We start from the raw sequence: 6,850 nt of genomic DNA, 5'->3' as shown, positions 1-6,850 counted from the left end.
TCCGCCGGTTCCGACCCGGCCTTCATGGTTTTTAATTCCTTCTTCTAATGGATCTTCTGGTTTTGGACTTTCTCGTGTGTTTTTGGATACTCTAAGGATTACTCTTTGGGATTGTTCGCCTCGGCCACACCTCCCCCGTGCACCAGCGCAACTTGGACACGACCCCCTGTCTTCAGCCCCGTATTCCTGCATGACGTTTCCCAGTGTTTCCCCACTCCGTCGGATTGTGTCGTACGCATAGGGTCCGGAAAGAACTGTTCGTTACAGACACAGGACATAGCCCATGGAGGAGCTCAGCTTTTTGTTTAGAAGTAGTCTGAAATGGTGGCAAGTAGAGCTGTTCTCAACAACTTGGAAATTAAAATATTATAATATTCATTTAGATTTAAATTGTAGGATCACACAGATATATCTGTGCTGAGGAAAAGATGAAGGGAAATAAAATATTTTTCTCATGCTGAAGTAAAAACTGATAATAACCAAACCAATATATTGTGACAGGTTAAAGAATAGAAGTAAACAGGCCTTCGTTGTACCTTTTTCACATCATATCACAACTCTTTCAATAATTGCTTGTCCAATTTAGGGCTTCTGTGGCCCAGAGCTTATCCTGCAAAGCACCGGGCACATGGTGGGATACACACTGGTGGAGATGGGGGTTTTCATTTGCTGTTACAATTAGAAATTGTAACAGCAAATTGCAAGAGGATTTGTGTCACGATCGTCATCCCTCCTCTAAAGGGCGCTCCGACCCTTTCCTATTTTAGTTCATTATGTGCAGCTGTCCATGTTTTCCTTGTTATTATTTAAAGCCTGGAACTCCCACTATTCCACGCTCTGCATTGGAATACGTACGCCCAGAAGCCCGCATACCAGCGGATCATGGAGGGACCCAACGGCATAGGCTTCATCAGGCATCCTGACCTGCTGAGTCCAGGGCTCGGAGCACCTGGCCTCATTACTGTTTTTATCCTCCTGAATCCCTGTCACTATTCCTGTTCCAGATCCCATTCCGGTTTTAATCTTGTCTGTCTCGGATTGGATCTCCCAGCTCCTGGACCCTGGACTGTGACCCGATTTCCCCTTTGGACTGCCTTAGGACTTGTCACCAGATCACAGCCGTCACGCCCCCCCGTCTGTCATCCCGTCCTGCTCTTGCTGTGTTTCCCTTGAGGTCTTATTCCAGTCACTTCCGGATTATAGCGTCTGCATAGGGTCTAAAGTACGCACTACCTGGGAGTCAGGACCAGCTCCCGTGACAATTTGACGACTTTTAGAAACCAATCAAACATCATAATTTACAGTCTCATGCAGGAATTCCGAATAAACAACATACAGTTTATTAATACAGTATTATCAATACGTGCATAACAAACAAGCGTAACAAAATACATCTGAGAAATGATCTGCTGTGATATGAATGACTGATTACAAGGGGATTACAAAGAAAAGAGTTAATAATTTCAGAGTTAAAATATGCAGAGATGATAATGTTTTACAGTCTAGCTCGTAGGTTGTATCAGTGTCGTAAAACTAAATCATATTCATATTCTCAGACACAAGTGAATATGCATTAACTATCATGAACTAAACATCAAATGTGTGTTTGGAATAATAGCACACCCCTTGAGAATTATGATGTGAATAATGATATTTTACTTTGGTCTTTTAAAGCAGTTTGTGCACAGTTTTTCCTCTAGATATCTGCAAGGTAGGCAACAGAGGAACTTAGGTCATTCCGTGTTATAGTTTTTATTCAGTGTGTGCTTGGATATTCTGGATGTCGACAAAGAGTCTAGCTGTCTGATTTTGTTGATCGTCGAAGATAGCGTTGGGTTTACAAACAGAATATTTCTTCTGTTTCAGGAAGAATATCTTGGAATTCTGCACTTTACTGACACACTCTCTCAGCCTGGCTTCTCTGAGAAAAGTTTAAGTCCTGACTCGGACTGCTTGCAGTCCCATGGTTGAAAATTCAGTTTGCCAGTTTAGATGAAGAGATTGAGTCAGTGAGTTAACCAATGGAAAATGACTTGAGTTACAGTTTTGTAGTATCGCATCAGAAGTTGGTGATTGTCTGAGATGCCATCAGGTATACCACTAGGGCCCACCTTAAAGGTCACTCATCGGTGGATCTTCCTTTGGGTGATTGAACGTGCCCTGTGACTTTAAAGATCAGATCCAGATGTACCTATGGCTCTCAACTAGACATCCAGGCACTAGCAGTGGACATCCATCATGGGAGTTTAGATCGCCTCTGTTGTAGGAAGGATCGTTATCCAGAAGACAAAGTCATCTCTCTTACTTTCCCACATGTGAAAACCACCAGGTCATTCTTAGGCTGAGATCATAAGGATAACAAGCTTTTAAGCTACATTCCTATGTAGAGTATTTACACAGGCAGGCACCAGGTTATATGGTCAAGGTACACAAAGATTATTAGAAATCTTTAATTGCACCTTAATTCTAATTATAAGAAAGATAGTTCCGGTCCTGAAATCTAATTGGCTGACATACTTTTGTAGCTGTGTTATATTCTCTGATATACGCACACCCTTGAAGGAATTTTGACATTTTACTGTGTGATAAAGGAATATCAATGCGCTGACTGATAAATAACTGTCAATCAAATCAATTGCATAGGCTTTTTTTGCTGTCTTTGTTGCACTCTGCAGGATCCTTGTGATATTTTGTGCTCTCGTTGAATGATAGTGTCACATAGTTTAAATCATTTTCATTCTTAGAAATTATGATATGCTTGGTTAAAAGCAAGGGAGATTACAGTATGTCTGTTATAGTAGACATGAAAACAAGAGTTCACTTCCACATTATTGGAAACCCAATTTTAATGACAAAGCGCTGGGGTAATATCCTGGCAGCAGGCACTAAAACCAGCACAAGTGGGAGCACTCCCACGGCGAAAAAAAATGCCTGACAAACTAGGGATTGGACAGTTGTTGAACATGTTCAAATGTGCTAAACAAAAAACAAAAAAGAAGTCATTTTTATCATATTGGCTAACTAATGTCCTCTCTTTGCTGCTGCTGCTCCGCAAAAAGTCTCCTTGAAACTTAAATGTCTGGGTTACCAAGCCATCGAGCTTGTATTCGGGGTGGATGTTGGTCATCCCTGTTTCAAACCATGCTTTGATTTTTCCCTAAACCCCCCTCCCCAATTTTCAAATCTTCACCTCTGGGTTCCAGTGGAGCTTCACTTTCTTCTTTCTTGTCTCGGGAAAAGAGCTGTGCTGATAAATCGATGTGACAAACAAGTTCCTGCTCCCTATTTACTTTTCAGAGTTTCATGAAGCAACTTTATTTTTTAAAATTTAGATTTTCAAAAATTTACTTTTTTTCAAATTTTATTCTGATTTTATTCTGTCTTTTCAATACACAGATATTCAATGCTTATTCCCATGTACCTGACATGAAACATCTCTGAGGGTTTCTTGGGGTGCAGACTGTGGGATAGAATGAACCCAGAAACAAAATTATGTTTTGTAAAGTGAATCTCACCTTTCATTTAATATAATGTAATTAATTTAATTCATTCACTAATTAATTGTTTTTAACAACTGTTGTCTAACTTCCCCAGTGCTGGTTACAAACATACACAAGAGGATCAATAAGAAGGACTTTGAGAATAAAATGACACCAAAGGCCCAGGGTGAACAGAATGTATTCACACTAATACTTCTCAATGATAATCATGAATAATTGCTGAATCCATGGCTTTACACTCACTGCATAGTCATTACTATGATCTCTTTAATGTAAAGGGCTATGCTATGATACTGATCAACTCGTCCAAAATATGCATGCATTGGAATTATAGCTGGTGATCATACTGTATACCCCTTACAGTACATGAAGTTAAAAGTCAATGATTAGCAAGGGTTAGAGTAAGATACACCATTAATCTTCAGTATTCATATTGTTAAGTTTTTTCAATTATCACAGTATGAGGAACACTTCCAGCGCCTGCTTGTACAAGTAAATACATAGCACCAGTGCTACAGTGCCTATAATCCCACACTAAGCAGAGCTGTAACATTGACTGAAGATGAGGATTAAGAAGAGTTCTAACTACTGCTACCACTACTCCAGGTATTCCAGGTATAGAAGATCTAGAGAACAGATTTTAGTAAAAGATGCCAAAATGAATTAATATAATTACACACATCATTCTTAAATATATGATGGTTTATCAGGGCGCATAACACATTGTAACTGTGCATTTCTACATTTCAACCTCTGCTATAAAAAAATTACTTCAATAAAAAGTTGGGTTCAATTTTTGTTTTAATTCCTGTAGTGAGTTTAACCTTTAAAACTCACTGGGTATTAATAATCCTGCTATATCTTAGCAAGGCAGTTTCAACCAGTCTCTCCACTCTCTACTCCATTCCACCTGTGTTGAGTGGAGTAAGGGCTCGGCCGATTGTATCTCATCCTCTGCTCCTTATAAAGCTGCTCTCTGTCTAGTCCTGCTGTCCTGGGAGTGTTCATGCTAAACTGTTCATGTTGGCCCTGAATCCTGATGTTGGAGAAGTGAGCTTCACTTACCCCCCAGTTGGGAACCTGGATACAAAAATAAAGAGAGAATAGAAAGAGGAGAGGGAGGGAGTTGGAAACTTTAGACCTGAGGGTCTGAATGTTTGAGGTTTTAATACAGACACAATTGAGAAAGAGGACTGACCCCTTCAACTGTCGGTTATATAGAAGAACAGAAGACTGTCATGCAAAGAGAGAGCACACTCCCCATGAACATTAAAATAAGTTTTCAGTGTCTCTCCAGCCCCATAGATAAAACATGTCTTTCCTTCAACACTGTGAGGAATGTCCCATGGGACCACAAACATATAACAAGGTATTTTGTCAGATCTGAACTGAACATTTTGCCTCTCTTGTATTGCCCCAAAAGTATTAAGAGTGTTTAAGTCAGTGCAGTTAGTAATTGTGCTGCATCTGAACAAACAGAGCCAAGTGCAGTTTTAACCAGATTTTCTGCACTCCACCCCATTCCAGCTATGTTGGGTGAAATGCGGACATAGCTGATAAGTGGATTTGTGACAGTGTAAACTTATATAAAATGTGGGTTGCATGACTGTTTTTAATATGTGCATTTGCATGCTTCAGTCTCTGTAAAATACGTTTTTAGTTCAACTATTGATCCTGCTGTACCTGAACACACAAAACCAAGTACTGCTTTAACCAGACTCTCCACACTCCACTCCATTCAAGTTGGACTCAGCTGATTGTGTATAATCCTCTGCTCCTTATAAAGCTGCTTTCTGTCTAGTCCTGCTGTCCTGGGAGTGTTAATGTTAAACTGCTCATCTTGCTCTGTCACATCACGCAGCACCAAGCCTGTTTTTCTAGCACTGACTGGCTACTAATGCAGCCTAACCCAGAAAGATAATTTGCATAGAAGACACTTCTGGGAGTGTTTATAGCCTTGTGAGTTTAACACTTCCAGACTGAGAGCTGTGCTTCATGGTAACAGAACCCACAGGAACAATGACTTTCTTCATCATATTTATCTGGACACTCCTCATCACTGATCAGGGTAGGAATGGGTTTGGATATTTTATAGAATTTAAAACATTTTTGTATTATGTGAAGAAGAAATCAAGATTTATGTTAATTTAAAAATAAAAAATATTAAAGCATCATAATAAATATCTTATTAATTTATTCTGTTTTCATACTGTATGTCTATCATATAATGTATTACTGATTTACAGAATAAATTGGTATTTTCAATACTTTCCCACTTTTTGCAATGTTTTCTTCATCTTCAGAATCTAGTGGACAGATTTTTGTGACCCACGCTCCTACAATATTGACTGCTCCAGGACAGACAGTCACTGTTAGCTGTAAGACCAGTCCTGCAGTGTACAATAATGATCGCCTCAGCTGGTACCAACAGAAAGCTGGAAAAGCTCCTAAACTCCTGATCTATCTTGCAACTACGCGTCGGACTGGGATCCCAGAGCATTTCAGTGGCAGTGGCAGTGACCATCACAGGAGTCCAGGCTGAAGAGGCACACAAACAAACTGAACTTCAATAAAATATATACTGTATATACAGTGGTGTGAAAAAGTGTTTGACCCCTTCCTGATTTCTTTTTTTTTTTCATGTTTGTCACACTGAAATGTTTCAGATCGTCAAACAAATTGAAGTTTTAGACAAAGATAACACAAGGAAACACAAAATGCAGTTTTTAAATGAAGGTTTTTATTATTAAGGGAAAAAAAATCCAAACCCACATGGCCCTGTGTGAAAAAGTGATTGCTCCCCCTGTTAAAACATAAATCAACTGTGGTTTATCACATCTTTGGATAGCTGAGTTCAATTTCTCTAGCTACACCCAGGCCTGATTACTGCCACACCTGTTCTCAATCAAGAAATCACTTAAATAGGACCTGCCTGACAAAGTGAAGTAGGCCAAAAGATCCTCAAAAGCTAGACATCATACTGCGATCCAAAGAAATTATGGGAACAAATGAGAAACAGAGTAATTGAGATTTATCAGTTTGGAAAAGGTTATAAAGCCATTTCTAAAGCTTTGGGACTCCAGCGAACCACAGTGAGAGCCATTATCCACAAATGGCGAAAACATGGAACAGTGGTGAACCATCCCAGGAGGGGCCAGCTGACCAAAATTACCCCAAGAGCGCAGCAACGACTCATCCAAAGTAGAGAGTCAAAGTAGAGAGTCAAAATGACAGGAGAAGTGTTATGACAGTGATATTGCCATCAGCCTAGAGTAATTCTGTAATATTAATAATCTCCTTTTCTCATATTCTGTTTCAGACTTCAGTACAGATGCAGCCATTCAAAGTGC

At 39.6% G+C, this 6,850-nt stretch overlaps 1 long non-coding RNA gene across 1 annotated transcript; it reads left to right on the top strand.

Annotated features, from left to right (window-relative positions):
• Positions 1 to 5,483: 5,483 nt before the first annotated feature.
• On the top strand, positions 5,484 to 6,086 carry LOC148815927 (uncharacterized). Its single transcript, XR_016086046.1, has 2 exons — positions 5,484 to 5,568; positions 5,804 to 6,086. It is a non-coding gene; the product is annotated as an uncharacterized LOC148815927 (long non-coding RNA).
• The last annotated feature ends 764 nt before the right edge of the window (positions 6,087 to 6,850 follow it).

This window comes from Atractosteus spatula, chromosome 24 (genome assembly GCF_055471065.1).
Source record: "Atractosteus spatula isolate fAtrSpa1 chromosome 24, fAtrSpa1.hap1, whole genome shotgun sequence".
Taxonomy (NCBI): domain Eukaryota; kingdom Metazoa; phylum Chordata; class Actinopteri; order Semionotiformes; family Lepisosteidae; genus Atractosteus; species Atractosteus spatula.
This window is presented reverse-complemented; position numbering and strand designations above follow the sequence as displayed.